Source organism: Maniola hyperantus, chromosome 6 (genome assembly GCF_902806685.2).
Source record: "Maniola hyperantus chromosome 6, iAphHyp1.2, whole genome shotgun sequence".
In the NCBI taxonomy this organism is placed as follows: domain Eukaryota; kingdom Metazoa; phylum Arthropoda; class Insecta; order Lepidoptera; family Nymphalidae; genus Maniola; species Maniola hyperantus.
Window position 1 is genome coordinate 10,191,516 of NC_048541.1, and position 18,773 is coordinate 10,210,288.

An 18,773-nucleotide genomic window follows, 5' to 3' on the forward strand; every position below is an offset into this window, starting at 1 on the left:
TATAACTCACTTGACACAAGGTTTGGCCATGCCGTACAATTTTTGCTACTATGTGCGTTATTATACCACGCGATCCTGGCAGGGGATTCAATGATCAACACTAAATGATAGCAATCAAGCTCATTTGACTCGTTCTATCTTGCTGCTTCACTGAGTGATATTAAAATAATGCTTCATAGAAAACCTTCAATGGATTAAAAATTAATCTCAAATGAGTTCGGTGGCTATCATTCAGTGTTGAACACTGAGTTAGCGAATCATCCGCACACTGTGGCATGCCGCAATGTTGCACTTTGTTGCTCCAGCGTAAATGAAGCTTTAAATTTTAGGTAGGTATACCAAAACCTTAACGTGGTAGGTACCTAGAACTACCTTCTACCCATGTTTTGCGATGTAGCGAAAACGCTAAGGCAAAACGGCGTATTTCTGGTACCGAATTTGTAGGTAGGTATCAATCTGGAGGTGAGTATGAAATTGTTTATGATTCGGGAACATGTGTTAGTTATCCGAAGCAGCTGGGCGATTTGTACCCGCTCCAAGCTATATGCGCTTTACGTAGTGTAAGAATAGGGATATGACTTGGCGTATGCTCTATTATTTTATTATCAAGCCTTTATTGTAATAGTACCTAAGTATAAGTAATTAACATGAGTTCTCCATAAATGAAATATATAACTAATCTCGAAAATGTTGGTTCGTAAAAACGTTTTTAATTGATAAAGTGTTATGGTGAATGGTTTTTTTCTGGAAATGTATTGCTGAAAATGCACGTGCTTATCTTTTTAAGAAAACTTAGGTAGGTAACTAGGTAGAGATGTTTGAGAGAAAGATGAAAAATAAACTGCAACATCACACTGCGCAATAGGTACGAAATACGAATAAGTAGCACGCGCGAATGATGTACGTACGAGGAGTTCAGGCCATAATAAAATATTCGACTGCATATTCCATTGAGTAAAGCACACTTCAGGTCAGCGCTCTTAGTGGCCTGAACTCCAAATGCTCGCAAACCGCCTCAAGGCACGAATACCAGTCAAGACAAACCGAAATCTTATCAAGCGTCCGCCATGTTGGTCTCGTTAATAAGCAAAACTACACACAAGGGCTGCAACTTACCTGAAGGCTGTTTGTTGAGCACGTTGCGCCGCGCCATACGCAAACACGAGCGCCAATAATTTAGCGGCTGCGACATTTATGCCGATCGATTGATTAAATTAATAAAGGACCTAGCCAGTTGTTATGTTTTGGTAGGTATACTTATACATTTTTTTTCTCTAATTTGTGGTAAGTTCATAGATAAATGGTGACGCAGCCTAAGATGTAGTGTAGCGCCCTTGCCTAGAAGATGGCGGCTGTTCGCACTTTACTTAGACAGGTAGGTATAGGTATCTATTTTTAACAATCGTTTCTTTAACACGTATAGAATCTTTTTTTTAAACAACAAGCCAAAACACTAATAAAGCGTTTCTAAAATCATTAAAACAATTTCAAAAATAATGAAACTTAAGGACCACAATATGATTTACCAATTTCAAATCCCTATTTTACCCTCATAGGGGTTGCATTTTCAAAAATCCTTTCTTAGCGGATGCCTATATCATAATAGCCATCTGCATGACAAATTTCAGCCCGATCCGTCCAGTAGTTTCAACTGTGCGTTGATAGAGATATGTGAATCTTAGTAAAATTAAGAATGCCCTAAAAACAAAAATGTTAACTTGCAGTACTAACTCATATTTTGCAAACGAAATTCGACTTGAGGCCTCGTCTGATTTGAGAATATTATTTTCGAAACGTATTATTTTCAAGATGAAGATTAGGTAAGCTTATTATCTCAATGAGTAGGTAGGTATTATCATCTCATTGTCACGCACAGCAATACAAACTGTAGCTCATATTTCACGAGAATCCGCCGGCGTTAACAAATTCCCAACTCTGCAAAGATAACACGCCGGGACTAAGCCTTTCGACTCCAACTTGGCTAAAGCCTGCATAATACGCCATGTACAACTTTGATATGAACTTACTTAGTCTAAATTTAATTTGTAACTTTATATACTTTAAGCTTTGTTCAAAACTCTACGATAGCGTGTAATAAGATCGTGGATTTATATAAAGTTCTAATTTATTAAAGAACATCTAATTAAGTTCAATTGTATACCTACCTAATGTGGTAAATCTATAGACTAGTGGTTAAAAGACGTCGGCCTCTAGGCCCCCGATTCGGGGTTAGATCACGAGGCCCTTCGGATCACCTCTAACTTTTCAGAGTTACCTATAGTCCGCGACAGGTAGAGATAGCAATCGGGGTATCAGGCGGAGGAACGCCACGCATACCCGCACGTCACACGCGCTCGCCCGCACTGGGTTAGCGCGGTGTGGCAAGTGATACTTAAACCATGTGCGTTTAAGTATCACTTGCTTTATCTAACGGTGAAGGAAAACATCGTCAGGAAACCTGCATGCTTGAGAGTTATGATGTTCCATAATATTTTAAAAGGTGTGTAAAGCCTGCCGATCTGCCTTTGGCCAGCGTGGTGGACTGTGGCAAACCCTTCTTTTTCTGAGAGGAGACCACACATCACATCACGTGGTATTGAAATCCTATTTTTTTAGATGTAGGTACGAGTAGGTACCTACCTATGCTAATTACATTGAGATATGTTGTGGCCGTATGGTAATAATTAAATGCGGCAACGGTGAAAGATGTTTATTGAGAGCCGGCTTATGATCTACTCTCGCTTATGGACTAACAATACTAATAAAGAAATCTTACATACTATTGTTTTAAACTTATTGCTTAACGACCTAACCTACATAATTTTGCATCACCTCTCTTTCAATCCGATGTGCAGGCAACCTACTTCGATATATTGAGGAGTTGCATTTTTATGTTACAGCTAATATGAACATGCTACGTTTAAACTGACAATTCGTACATATTACAACTCCCCTGAAAATGTATGCGGTTACCCCTCTCCTTAAAAGAAAAAAAATGTTAGACGCTACATCGAATCAGAAGAAAAGATGATGACAATCACAAAAATAAAATCTAATGCTAAATAAAATTAAATTATGTAAGGAAACATTTTTTTTAGTTACTTCCTGTGCTTAAAGTGCAATTTATCTTATCTCTTACTTCGTATGGGCATACTTTTAACCTTACTTATATAAATATAAAAATCGTAATCTATTAAGTGCACAGTCAAGGATTTAACTTTTACAAAAGTTTCGAAAAATCTCATCATAATAAAATAATCTCAAAATAGCATCATAGGTATTAGATATGTATAAGTTGAGGTATCGATTTCACAAATCGACTTCAAAAGATTCTTTGACCTATCAAATCGTCGTCATCATAAGTATACAGCTGTCGTATAGCATCGTCGTAAGACGGTAAATATAAGGTTTCTATTCTATAACCCATAATAATACCTATTATTAAGTAAACATCTCAGGTATTCATATTTCCTGGACAGTCAAAATAAATCTCTCCTAGTCTTCATCTTCCTTTCAAGTTACTTCTTCACATAATACAAATAAATAAACAAATCAACAAACGCGGCGCGTACTCTCCTAATCAATATTTAACATAACATGCTTGCGAGCATTTTTCATAACACTTATAATCTTCATCAAACTTATTTCTTTCAATAAGTATTTCACTAACATTCAACTTTTCATAAAAATTCTAGGTCTTTCACTAACACCAGCGCGGTAGATAATGATCAAGAGTCTAGACAAATATATAGTTGAATGAGGAGGTACTAAATATGCGCAAAACATCGCGTCCAAATAAATAAATAATAATCATCTTCCTACGTCAGTATGTCTCAATCCCAAAATAAATATTGTATATTTTATACCTATAGCACTTCTACAGCCGAAGGGTGATCAAGCCTTTGGTTTGTAGAGTCCTAATTTGTCAAAGCCGGGTATAGTCTTACATCGTCAAAACTTGCACGAAACTAGACGAAAAACGTCTGTAGGGGAAAAAATTCTCCTTATTTCATATTCATTTCCTTGTATTTGCAAATTACATCTCGAGCAAAACCATTGTCTCGTATAACAATACAAAATGTTCGGGTACGCGTGTGTCGTTGACCACGCGATGACACCGTTATAATTCTCTGAATTATTATAGTTCGATTTTAACACCGAATATTTACGAAAGAAGTAAGTATCTATTTATTCATTTATTAATTATCCATTATTATTTTAAACTATCCTACACACTATATAAAATCTTACAAATAAAGCACGAACGGAATTTATTAGTAGATAGTGGAGCAAGTATTATTTATTATTTAAAAAAATTACCAATATTCTCCTATCCTATACGTACAAAATTAAATTATCAACCCAAAAAAAATTACAATAGCTGCCCATTCTACCTATTTGCCCATTACGAGAGATAAATTGCACATACTTTAACTGTTAGCGACGCATTTCAATAGTCAATTTCGTGACCGCCGTGTAGTCGCCGTCGTCATCAGGACAGGTTTTGGTCATCAGGTCCGGAGGTCTGGAGTCTGCGCCTCTTCTTAACTGCATCTTAATGGGCCGGGAAAACCCTGGACTCCTCGAACTGGGCCGGGAATACCCTGGACACCTCCTAGTTGTGGCCGGGATAACCCTGGACGCACGATGATGCTGGGCCGATCAATGAAGCTTGAGATTGTCTTCTGTTCATAAGCGATTCATTTTTGAACTTATTTCTTGATGTTAGTGTTTCTTGATTTTTAATACAGGACGTGGAATTATTTTCTTCTTTTTGTTCTAATTGAGTCTTGAATCTTGAAATTCTTTAGAAAATTGTGTAGTCTTCTTCTTGATCGGTGCCCAGCCGGTGCACGCACTTAGATTAGGCAGGCACCGACTGGCAAGGGTCGCCATGAGATATGTTGTGGCCGTATGGTAATAATTAAATGCGGCAACGGTGAAAGATGTTTATTGAGAGCCGGCTTATGATCTACTCTCGCTTATGGACTAACAATACTAATAAAGAAATCTTACATACTATTGTTTTAAAATTATTGCTTAACGACCTAACCTACATAATTTTGCATCACCTCTCTTTCAATCCGATGTGCAGGCAACCTACTTCGATATATTGAGGAGTTGCATTTTTATGTTACAGCTAATATGAACATGCTACGTTTAAACTGACAATTCGTACATATTACAACATATCCTTATTTTCTTAATATGTACATGTATAATTAATGTAAAAGTTTGGATATTTGTTACTCCTTCAAGCCACAATGACTGAACCGATTTGACTGAAATTTGGAATGGAAATAGCGTAGTATCCTGAATTAACACCTTACTCCTACCTAAGCTACATTTTTGTCCCGCAGAATCAAAGAGCATCAATCAAGGGCATCTAGTGTGTAGGTTCCTATATGGTATAGGTACGAGAAGGTAGTTAGGAACTATATTATTTTAAATCATATCCTAACTGTACCTATTAGGCTGAACTGTAGAAGGTATTCATATTTAAGTGAAATTCTATATAACAACAGAAAAGGCAAAATTAAAGTATCACAATCTATAAGATTTGTCTATCAACCGCCACAATTATATTAATTACGTCGTAATACCACGATCTATAATTAAATTTAAACCCTTTGGCGCGCGAAGATATCAAGTTGAGCGCGGAATAAATGCCGCCATTTCTCATTTTAACCGAAGCAAAACTTAATAACCCTACTGGAAACGCAATAATTACGGGCGCACAGTGCGAGATTCGGGAGAGAATAAATGAGAGCCATTAAGAGAGTCGCGTTTAGATATTTCATTCCCCTTGAAGAAGACGTTAGCGGGAGCAACGGTACGGCACCGTTGCGGATTGTTCCCACGCATTTGCGCAAAGAAAAAGATTATCTCTCAAAATGTAGACCGTGTTTACCTGTTCAGTTGTCTCACAGAGGAGAGGGTTTACGATTCCGCCTTTTCTTTCTGAACATCGATAGGTATATCTGAAGAAAGCAAATAAAAAAATTGTCATGTCATAATATAAGTATACAAAAAAATAGAATAATGTACCTATATCATGAACACAATAATAATTGTCTTCATCTAGATGTCCTGAAATATGAGACAGTAAATTATTAATCTGAGGATGCCGTGTTGGAAGTGAACGCTAGGAGTCTCATGGACCAAATATCGTACAACATCTCTATACCTACTCCAAGAACGCGGCATTAAACAACGTCTTTCGGCCTTAGTACAAAGTCACGCCTCCGGGCGTGAGAATGACTCCAATTGAGCGCCTTGTCGTGCAGGGCAAGATAGAGGGCACCAAAGGGTGAGTAAAGTCGCCCATGCGATGGACTGACCAAATTAAATCTGTTGTGAGCAGTCCCTTGCACAAGTGTACCAGGCTGTCGGTTAGCGGGGAGAAGTGACAAATGCTCGGGAAGCGTAGATATAGCATCTGCCCTTGTAGACATCCCTCCGTGATGACCACGACCGCTCTGCAAACAGTTTTCCTCTGAAAAGAAGAAAAAATTCATTAAAAATGCGCGTATACAGGCATTGCAAACGGAATAAGTGAACATGTGTAAAACTATAGGTAGGTACATAATTGCTTACCTTAGTAATGGCTAAGCCGCTGACCCTAGTTTTGGCTAATACATAATTTAAAAAAGTTCGAACAAAAATATTGTATGTAAGAAAAACATCATAATCTTTGACCACAAAGCACCTGACAAATTACTAGGGCTGAGAGGCAATCCTCACGTTTGTTTTTGTTGAATTGCGGGTATTTTTGTTGGGAGAGACTAATGCGCAATGTAATTGCCCGTGAGCCACCGTCTCAGGTTAAACATGTCATAATGTATGCGTAACAATAATACATGGTAGGAGATTTATCCGTAGCTCCTTTGCCAAAAACAATAATGTATTGCCTGGTTTAGATTTCAATCTCTTTAAACATCTTGTATGAAATGATCATTTTCTGGATGTTTTTAACTCTACCTATTCAAGTCTTTCGAAGTTTCGGTACATACGAGTATCTTGGTCTTTGATAACAGTAATACTTGATGATTTAATACTTGATGGTCAGATATGACAGTTAACTAATATTTGTACCTACCCCTGAAGCGCCCAAAACGTAAATAAGTACTTTATCGCTAGATTCTATCGGTGATAGGCATGTCAACACGGTATTTATTGTTTAGACTTATTAACAGTTTGTTTGTTAACACTTAATCTATGTCTGAGACTGAGGAGGAGCGGCGACCCTGAAACACAGGTTTATTGAACTTACTTCAGGGTTCCCGACACAAAATTGTTAACCGACATAGTTTTTATAAATTCATTTCATTTCATTTCATTTATTAATCAAGATTCACTTTTAGTCAATTGTTCTGCCTTTTTTTTTGTTTGTTTTAGTTTAATTTGGTACAATACCGCTGGTTTAACGTACCTACCTATATAAAATGTAAAAGGACGTGAAATGCATGGAGCGTGTAACTTTTGTGCGATTGTGGCGACGCCTATCGAGCAGAAGCGACCTTGTTTGCCTCCCAAACACCGATTCCAGCTATTGACAAATACTATTCGCTTTTTGATAGAGATGTTTGTCGGCGTGAATTATCGATATTGATAAGTATTCTAAATGCCAAGTCATATTGTCTTTCAATTTTGATTATTGGATAGACAGCTGCTACTAGAAAAGTCCATAGTTCTATTTTATTTATTTATTTTATTCATGTATATATATTCATAATGATAACTCGAAACTAGCATCTTCTAGTCTAGGCAAGGGCTGCATCATCACAGGTCTGATTGCAGCCAAGCGCTAGTCTATAAAAAAACCATATCATATATCTAATCACTTATCTTTACTAGAGAGATTTCATCCAGCAGCCCTAAAATATGGGAAAGTTAAATTTGTATAAGAAGATACCGAAGTTTTACAATTACCTACGGCGGACATAGAAAACATCTCCTAGTATCAAAGAACAAAATAACCACTTACCACAATAATGTTAATCACAATACTGATCGTCGATTCAAAAGTATACTTGTAAAAGTTTCAGCATCATCAATCGATAGACTAGGAGCATCACTAAAATAGAAATCGCCAGGCACGCATCAAATCGGAACACGGTGCGTTGCGCGCATAGAACGTGAGACTTTTTCACAAAAGCTTGCTTATTCAACCGTGATGTGTGATATTCCATATTTACTCGACGAATAAGTAGTTATCTATTTAGCTTTTTAGAATATATTAAATTAGATGTAAGAGGAGATAGTAGAAATGAATTGACAGAATATCGACAAAAATACAAACGGTTCAAATCGCTAGGTCAACAAGATTTTGCATGCATATCTTTAAAAGTTACCTACATAGTTTCTATATTATGAGGATTTTCAGAAAAATCCTAGCAGAGTTGGGTCAGCACTCAGCTAGTATACCTACCTAGTATCGAATATATTTGTTTTAAAAATAAGTGCCTAAGTATATCTAAGCTTTAGTTAAATACTAGAAAAAATAAAAAATATTACCTAGGTAATGAAAACCTTTTTTTTCCGTGCTATCTATCATTAACTCGTCGCCGGCCCACTACTGAGCATAGCTATTGACCATTCTCTTCTCAGAATGTTAAGGTCATAGTTCGCCACCCTAGCTAAGTGCGGGCTTCACAAACCTTTCAGAACATTATGGAGAACTCTCAGGCATTCCGGTTTACTCAAGATAATTTATTTAATATTGCTTAAAATGCTTATATTATAGTATAATGTATAGTTTTATTTTAATTACATTATTTTATATATCTACCTACATTTATTTTTAGTACATAACAACGAATACCGCCACTAAACACACCCAGAGTATATGATAGTACACCAAACAAATATTGATTTTTTACCTTAGAATCTAAATTTTAATTTTATTTTACACTAGCTTATGCTCGCGACTTCGTCCGCGTGGACTACAAAATTTCAAACCCCTATTTCACCCCCTTAGGAGTTGAATTTTCAAAAATCCTTTCTTAGCGGATGCCTACGTCATAATAGCTATCTGCATGCCGAATTTCAGCCCGATCCGTCCAGTAGTTTGAGCTGTGCGTTGATAGATCAGTCAGTCAGTCAGTCACCTTTTCCTTTTATATATATATATATTATATAAGAGATATATATATATATATATATTTTAATATTACAATAAAACTTAAAGCTAGCCTTATCTAATTACTATATAAATCATGACCGCGTGGAATGGTGCCAAGAATACTGGCTGCATTTCCGCGCTGGACAGCCAGGCTGATCCGTTGCGCAAAAAATGAGCCAGCCCTTCTGTCACCAGATGAGGCTATTAATCGCGGTGAAATGTCTCGTAAAAATTTTTTAGCACTAAGACTCCATGGCCCCAGGGTCTCCACGGCAAACGGCACAAAAATGTAACTCTCTATAAGAGAGGCATACTTGCGCCGCTTGCCGTTTTCAGCTGTTTCTGCTGCGGCTCCCAGTCTTGATGCTGTCTTCCTGATATGACACGGGGCCAATGTGTCAACGCAAGTTGCGTCCCACATTAGCGCCCGTCCCCGTTCCCAGGGAACCAGCGTCAATCCATCAGGTCTCTTGCCATCATCCCGACTAATCCCTGCCGGCTCAATGAGCGCAGGAATATTTATGGTGGCAAGAGCTCTTTTAATTATATCGTTAAGAGAGCCATGCCTAAACAGCCTACCAGAGCTCCTTTGGCAAGAGAGTCCGTGGATTCCAAATTTATCAACCTCTTTTCCACACGGACATCTGTGCTGATGGCACAGTGGTGTTCCCAATCTGAGACCTAGAGCCACACGAAAACTTTCGTTATCTAAAAGTGTGCCGAGATTTTTTGATGGCAAGGCATGCAGCCAATACCCAGATTCCTTTTCGGATAATGCTAGAAGCCTGGCACGATCTCTGTCACTTGTAAGATTTTGAACCGAATTCGTATGTGTCAGTTGAACCAATGGCAAATCCCAAAGTTTTTGTGTAGTACGTTCCTTCGGGATGTCGACATTGGGACATCTGACCTTCCAACTGTCTAGGGCCTCTGTGGCATAGGTCAATGATGAATTGGATTTGAGAATTTGAGAACTAAGCTCTTTTATACTATGCACAGAGGACAGAAAAGCCGGAAGAGCTACACTGGAAATTTTCCTCACGCCGATGCCACCGTACTTGACCGGTAAAGTTGCTTGGTTCCAGGAGTGCTCATCAAAAGTTAAATTTAGAATTTGTTCTAGTTTACTTTTAAGGGTGGCATCCATGTTATCGAGTAGTCCATGAAATTTCCAAATTGGGCTCGCGCGGAGAATGTAAATTAATTTAGGTACAAAAAGGCAATATTTTAGGATCGAAAATGCAATGTGAGAATTTAGAGTGCCCAATTTGTCGGTATTAGCCGAAAATGTTCTGACTTTTTGATCCAAGAGTGGTTGTATGGATTCATTATAAAGAGGAGCACCGAGAAGGCAAAGTGAAAGTTTATCAAGTATTTTAATATTAGGGGAAATTTCATTGCATAATTCAGAGGCCAATAGTATTCTTTCTTGCGACAGTTTTTCTGTAAAAAACAATTCGCATTTCGAAAAATTAAGTTCTAAACCAATTTTGCCAAACTGTTGCTTAATATGATTAAGATCTTTTAGAACGTCATCGACGTTGCCCCCAATGGTTCCATCATCAAGATACCATATGTTAAATTTAGATGTTAAATTTGAGATATGGTTATGGATCCCTAAGCTGAACAGGGCCGGATCTAAAGGATCCCCCTGCTGAACGCCTACAGAAGACTTAATATCGCTATCTCCAAAGAATAATTTAGAAGCAGAGCTGTAACATTGCCAAACATATGGGTAAATTTCAGGAAGTTGCGTTGAGACTTCGGTCAGCAAAGTTGCCCTGTCCAAAGAATTAAAAGCATTCTTTACATCTACTTTCAGCAGTACCTCAACCTCACCATTCGTTAAGAAAGTACGAGCCGAATGAACTGCTGCTTCACAACCTCCTTTACTGCCGAATCCAACTTGAATAGGTTGGAATTTATCCTTTAGGGTAGAGACTATGTGACTACACGCTAATTTTGACGCCAAACGGCGAAAAGTACAGCCAACAGCGATGGGACGGATGCCACCATCTTTCTTATTGAAAGCACAAAGCCTCGCGCCATAAAGGAATGGTAGAAAGGATGAATTTACCTCGCCAGATAACATGAGATTACATAGTCTGGTAATGTCGCTCAGTAGCGCCTTGCCGGCGTCGCCAGCAGTAACTCCCACAAGATCCTTAAGATGTTGTGGCGTTATGCCGTCCATGCCACCAGCAGAGCCACTAGAAAACGACATTATCGCAGCGTAAGTTTCTTCATCCTTTATCTGTAAATAAGAAGTGTTAGAAGGTGGATCTGGCAGCACAGAATCGGTATTTGGTAAGGTATGCTTTTCACGTAAGGCTTCCAGCGTTATATCATTGAATCGAGCCAGTGTATCACTAGAAAACAAAATGCGGGCGGCGTTTTTAAGATCCCCATCCATAACCTTGTTTTCCACAATTTTCTTCAAATTGTAATTTTGTGTTCGAAATGAGCAGTCAGGGATTGGAAAAACGCGATCAGCCAAACTATTTTTTTTTAATTTTGTACATAGCGACCCGATTTCTGACTTATTAACATAGAAATGTCTATATGAAAAAAAAAAGAGGTTTTGCCAATCTAAAAGTGAATTTGATAGCACATTTTGGATTGTATGTGATAAGGATCTAGCTAACGATATCCTAGCTCCTCGCGGAATGCGTTTTATTAATGGAATATTTTGACTGTATTTGGATAATAAAATTTCAAATGGTACCTGGCTATCGCTTCCTGATTGGGTTTGATCGCACATCAAATTTGGGCAAGTAAGAGGCCGTGTAGGCGGTCCGTGACAACGTGCGATGTGAATATTAAGGCCTTTGCGACCCTTAAACCGCCTGCCATCGCTACAGTGGGGGCATTCTAGGTATTCACCTTGAGAAGCACTGGGGTTCATACTTCGAAACACGTAAAAATAAAAACACTAAAACACTACACAATAGCGTCTATAAGCGCGCGGAGCCCCGACAGCGGCAACCAGGAGGCCTGCAGAGCAGGCGCTGCCCGTTGAGGCCCCTGAAACAAAAAGTGCTGTTAGTATCGCATATCAGGCGTGAAAATAATATCACGGGGCATTTCGCGAATAAGCGCCAATATTATTCCAGAATAACCGAGCCAAATATTTAATAAATAAAAATTTTGAAACGAGCAAATTTTTCTCATTGACATCTCATATTATATATAAGATATAAGATAAGAAGAAGATTTAAGATTTGTCCTCTGTAATAATATGGGTACAATTTGACTGAAATAAATAACATTATTATTATTATTATAACAACGAACATCCTAACAAAAACTCGTATTTCACGTTCGCGTTCCGACCAAACCATTTCAACGCACCAACGTACCTACTATGTAAATGGATTTCTTATTCGTGGTTGTAGCAGTTTTTGCGGAAGTGCGTGAAAATTCTTCTAAACTAAATTATTCAAAGTGTGTACCTACTCCTACGTGTTTATGATACACGCTCACAACGTGAAATACCATGTTTTATTAGGTGTATCTATTTATTTTTTCCTTTATTTATTTTCTTTTGTAAGCTGTAGAATATTCTATGGCTGATTATAAAAATTATAAAGAGATAGATCCTGTGGATCGATTTACGTACCTACAACTGTGTGTACCTATAATTTTTGAAGATTACAAAATATGAAGAAATGTTTATGTTTTATCAACACCGACAAAACCACTATAGATGAAGAGCTAGCTTTTATATTTTATTCATTCATACTATTTATTCGTTTACTGGTGAAAAACAAAACATTAATTAACAATTTCAGTAGGCACTGAAAAATTCTTTACCTACCAGGCACTAAGTAAATATTGATATGATGAAGATATCAAATCCATCCAGTAGTTTTGCGTATAGCATGAAACAGTAACAAACATACACTCACATACAAATACACATACTTACTTCAATATACTTATAATAAAACTGTAACAGGTCAAATTCTGTACATTGAAGATATTTTGAAAATTTTTTTTCGAGGGCACTCTATAATCGATACTGAACCCAAAACTGTAATTTTTTTCATTTTTGTCTGTCTGTCTGTCTGTCTGTCTATCTGTCTGTCTGTCTGCCTATCTGTCTGTCTGTCTGTCTGTCTGTATCACGGCCGCGCATCACGCTGAAACTACTGAATGGATTCCAATGAAACTTGGTACGATTTGAGGTCATACTATGAGGAAGAATATAGGATACTTTTTATCCCGAAATTCAGCATGGTTCCCGTAGGAGAGGGGACGAAAGTTAAAATGTATACTGAGTTGTAATTCATTAACGCGTAGTCCGATTTTATTCATTCTTTTTTTGTTAGAAAGGGGATATTTTAAAGATTGTTCCGTAAATATTTCAAGGTCACATTTTTCTACATTGATTTTTTTAAGGTTTCTGGACCGATTTGCAAATTTTTTTTTAAATCAACAAAAAAAGTTTACGTCGTGGTCACATAAAAAATTCTGGATTCAACTCCTTAATCCTGATGCTGCAGGGTTACTGCCCGCCTGAGTTATCAAGATTCAGGAAGTGTTCATAGTGAATTCATATTGTAGGTACCAAGCAACGACAACAATCCCGAGAAATCAAAGAGTTCCCGCGGGATTTAAAAAAAAACGTAAATCCACGCGGACGAAGTCGCAGGAATCAGCTAGTTTATAATATAAGTATGATGTGATGATCAAGCTGCCGCCTGGAGCGAGTCTGAGTCTGTTATAATTATTTTGTATATTATAATGTAGGTACGTACTAATCAATAATTATAACTACCACCCAGCTCCCTGACTATAGCAAGTGGCACAAAACAAAAGGGCTGTAACATTTTATAGCGGCAATCGGTGGCAGTAAACCTCAAGATAGTCTCCCGCCAACAATTAAACCCGTGTTGATAAAGCCGCGGGCCTGTTAATGCTTACGATGTTCATGATCTTAGCGTGCGAATTTCCTTATCCGGTTTTCAGATATGATAATATTAAGTATTATGATTCCTGTAATAACTGTTTAATTAATAAAGAATTAGTACAATATTTTTGGTGGTATTCTTAAACAAGTAGGTAAGTACAACCTACCTACTTACAGTACTCGACAGAAAATAATGTACATCGACCTTTATAATGAGATTTCGGCTTTGTAGAGCGTTGTCTCTGTCACTCATACCTATGGGACGTTTTCAGAAACAAAGCTCTACAAAACTGCTATCTCTTTCTAAAGGTACAGATCTAGATGTACATTATTTTCTGCCGCATACTGTATGTAAAATGGTTTGATTACTTGCTTTTATAATTTCTCAAAGGTGTGTGTGAAGTCTGTCAATCCGCACTTGGCCAGCGTGGTAGACTATGACTTTTTTATTATTATTATTAAGCCTTTATCCTTATCAATTAATATTATTTATTTACAGAGTTTCTGAATCTATTCTAATACCTAATCTAATTCTATTTGTTAGTATGTTAATCAGTGATATTATGTTGATGTGTGTGTGTGTGTGTGGGTGCGTGAGCGTGTGTGTGAGCATGTGTGTGCGTGTATAAGCGTATTGTATAAATGTGTGCGTGTGTATTTATGATTGTAGTTGATTGTTACAGTTGTAGATTTGTGTTAGTAAATTAATAGTTATTTACATATTAATTAAATTGTTTGCACATTTGCTTCTTTATAAGTATATTTATATGTTTTTTGATAAGGATCCCTCATTGGGTATAGGCCTCCTCCAGTTGGTGCCATTTCTCTCTATCCTTGGCTTTTTTAACCCAATCATTTCCTGCTACCTGTGCTATATCGTCAGACCATCGCGATTTTGGTCTACCTACTTTCCTTTTGCCTTTTGGACCTGGCCATTTGGTTGTTTTTAAAGTCCATCGGTCATCTGTCAGTCTCGAGACATGCCCTGCCCACTTCCATTTCAACTTTAGAGCGTGTGTTAGAGCGTCTGTTAATTTTGTCTTTCTTCTTATTTCTTCACTTTTTACCTTGTGTATTTTACGTAGGTTTAGAATACTTCTTTCCATTGCCCTCTGGCATGTTACTACCTTGTTTTTGATATTCTTAGTGTACACCCATGTTTGACTGGCATAGGTGAGGCAGGGAAGTATACATGTGTCTATAACAGTTCTTTTTAGATTTAGTGGATATTGCCCTTTCATTATCTCCTTTTGTGCCCAGTATTTGTTCCAGCTTATATTGATTCGTCTTTCTACTTCTTCTTCTATGCTCATTGGGTTAAATGAAATTTGTTTACCGAGATATAAGTATGAGTCAACATATTCCAATTTAATGTTGTTCAAAAGTATTGTGTTTGGTGTACTGTTGGTCATTACTTTAGTTTTGCTTATGTTCATTTCAAGCCCAACCTTTTTGCTCTCGATATCCAACAAAGACTATGACTTATGAGTGGTATATTCTCATTAGAGAGGAGACCCGTGCTCTGCACTCTGCAGTGAGGCGGTCGTGGGTTGATCATAATGATGATGATACTTATTCTCAGATATGTGCTTCACGAAATTGGATAAGACGCATTTATTTGGTGTTGAATATTTGTTAATTTTATCCAGTTATTTACACAATAAACAATTATATAGTCTTGAATTCATAATGAGTAGGTACGTACCGATTTACGTAATTAGAAGAACATTAAAAAAAACGAACGTGAACACGTAAAAGTTTTCAGTAAAAAATATTTCTAGGAAAAAATTATTTCAGTTTTTTTTATTTGAGCAAAAAAAACCGCTTTTAATGTTGTCGCAACAATCCAGGCAGCTGTTGGCAATGCAATTACGTGGTCGTATAATTACAGCTTTCGCTTCATCGTGGCATTGTAAGGATTGACCGGAAATTATACTTTTTATGAATTTCCTGATAATTTCAATGTCTTGAATTTTTTTATTTGATTGCAATTTTTCAGGTGATGATCATTGCCGATGTATCTATTGTGCTGGATTGAATTGCCCTAGAATGGGAATGGCAGTATTATACCTGAGAACCATGAAGTCTACATGTTATGTAGTTATTATTATGTTAGTATATTTTAGCGTTTAAACTACCGTGAGTGATTTCCATTATACCTAAATAATATCTGTCCCGGCTGTACTCACGTGTATAATCGACGTTAGCCCGACTAGTTTCGAACCCATCCGGGGTCCTTTTTCAAGGGAGATAGTTCGCACACGCGCCGCGGCTGTGACTCCCTTGAAAAAGGACCCCGGATGGATATTATTTATGTTAGTATAGTAACTAGGCGCGAACGGTGCCTCCCACAGACAACAGGCGTCTGCGGATGTCAAAATATTGGCATCATGGCATCATTTCGTGGCAACCCTGGTATAAACGCAACTTTCTAAAATTAGTAATAGATAAGTATAATATCCATATTACATATATATTTTATATAAAAAGCCTTCGATAGCTCAGTTGGTAGAGCGGTGGACTGTAGAGGATAAAATAGCCGTCATCCATAGGTCGCTGGTTCAAATCCGGCTCGAAGGAATATTATTTTTGAACACTGAACAAAAATCAATAAATAACCATAAAAATTGGCACTTGACAGAAGTGAAAACTTAAAACGATGAAATGTGTTTTTAAACAGTGGTTTTTAGGGTTCCATACCTCAAAAGGAAAATCACTTCATCACTTCACTTCACTCACTTCACACATCACTTTGTTGTCTGTCTTTCTGTCAAGAAACCTACAGAGTACTTCCCGTTGACCTAGAATCATGAAATATGGCAGGTAGGTAGGTCTTATAGCGGAAATTAGGGGGAAAATCTGAAAACCGTGAATTTGTGGTTACACCACAAGAAAAAAAATGTGTTCATGAACAAATATTGCTAAGTTCGACTTTCATAGTAAGATTGCTGTACCAAGTGGGGTATCATATGAAAGGGCTTTACATGTAAATTTTAAAATTTGTATGTAATACGATTTTTATTTATTTTTAGGTATAATAGTTTTTGATTTATCGTGCAAAATGTCGATAAAATACGATTATAGTACGGAACCTTCAGTGCGCGAGTGTGAGAGTGACTCGCACTAGGCTGTTTTTTTTAAAATTAATTGTAATAGTTATTAAAAACTAAAATATCACAATTTATATATAAAGACAAAAGGCTATTAAAGAACCAATAGGTACCTACCTACTGTACTATAGATACGTGTGGTTAAGTAGATTCTTACAGAGTACTTAATTTAATTTTAAAATGACATCCCCAAAATAAAAGTGCGGCCCGTAATTGCGAACAAAGAGACGCATTAAATCAAATACCTCCAATAAATTCCTATAGAGGGCCATTTACATGAGCGCTCGCTAATAACACTAATTTTGGTGGGCATTGTCCGTGTAATAAAATTTTATCAAACGTTGTCTGGACACCGATTTCCCCTTTGATTGTGTGCATAAATGAATTGGGATTAGGGATCTATGACTTTACATTTATAGAAATTCAAAAATGTTCATGTCAATGATAGGTATACCATACATATTATATTATGTTCATATTACATGACATAATGTGTTCTCGCTGAAGAGTAAGACGGAAGATAAAAAATGCATGTGAGTTAAAAAGATAGCACTCTACAAAATGTGACCCAAATGTGGTAGTTTCAACATATTTTCAGTCTTCATTTTAGACGCGTTGGTATGTAATGTAACTAGTTTTAACATAAAGTACAATATCATCATGATTTTTATTATTTATAGTTATTACGGTTCATGAGGTACAGCCCGCTGACAGACAGACAGCCGGACGGGCGGACGGACAGCGGAGTCTTTCTTAGGTTGAGATCTATAGAGCGCACTTAAGATGAGATCTATAGAGCGCAATTTGTCTTTAAAACGAGACAGAGGTATATTTCTCACAAAAATTTGTCTCGTTTTAACTCAAAAAAGTCAAAGTGCGGTCTATAGATCTCAACCTTAGACTTTGCTCAGACTTAAGTTTCACTTGAAACGTAACAGTTTTATGTTAGCGATATAACGCTGTCTCCTTTTAACAGTGCCTTAAGTTTGAGCAAAGTTAAAGTGCGTTCTATACATTTCAACCTTAGTAATAGAGTCCCGTTAGCACCCTTCGTGTACGGAACCCTATAAAAATTAGCAGAATGTCAGCAATACTTTTATATTAAATCAGGAACACTTAACATGGTGCAGCATATATTTTATGACCCTGTTTTCCTACAAGTTTACCTACTTAATGGGTGAATTTCACGCTCAGTTTTCAAAAGCCGCACGCACCCTTGTAAAGTGACATGAATTTCCAATAGAATTACTTCATTTACAAGGGGCTCGTCAGGTTGTTCTACCCCAATCCACGCGAATAATTATAATAAAATAAATGAACAACATATTTAGCGTTGTTTAAAATAAATAGGGGAAATTTCGTAGCAGTGTGTCAAATGACTGTGTTGGTTTGGGATTTTTTGTATCTTGGCCCTAATTCCCCATCACTTTTTCATAAATTTTTACTAAAAATAACAATTTACAGATTATAATAGGGTGACACCAAAATATTAGAGAATTTCTTGTATAAAGAGCTGTCAAAATTTACGACATAAAATGGTTTTTGCGTAGATTTACTACTTACTTAGAAACATTAAAGTTTCAGTGTTATGCAGAATATGGGTGCAGCAGCGCACGCCTTATAGGTA

At 37.0% G+C, this 18,773-nt stretch overlaps 1 non-coding gene across 1 annotated transcript; it reads left to right on the forward strand.

Moving 5' to 3' along the window:
- The first annotated feature begins 16,526 nt into the window (after window positions 1-16,526).
- Window positions 16,527-16,616, forward strand: TRNAY-GUA (transfer RNA tyrosine (anticodon GUA)). Its single transcript is given in 2 exon segments — window positions 16,527-16,563; window positions 16,581-16,616. It is a non-coding gene; the product is annotated as a tRNA-Tyr (tRNA).
- The last annotated feature ends 2,157 nt before the right edge of the window (window positions 16,617-18,773 follow it).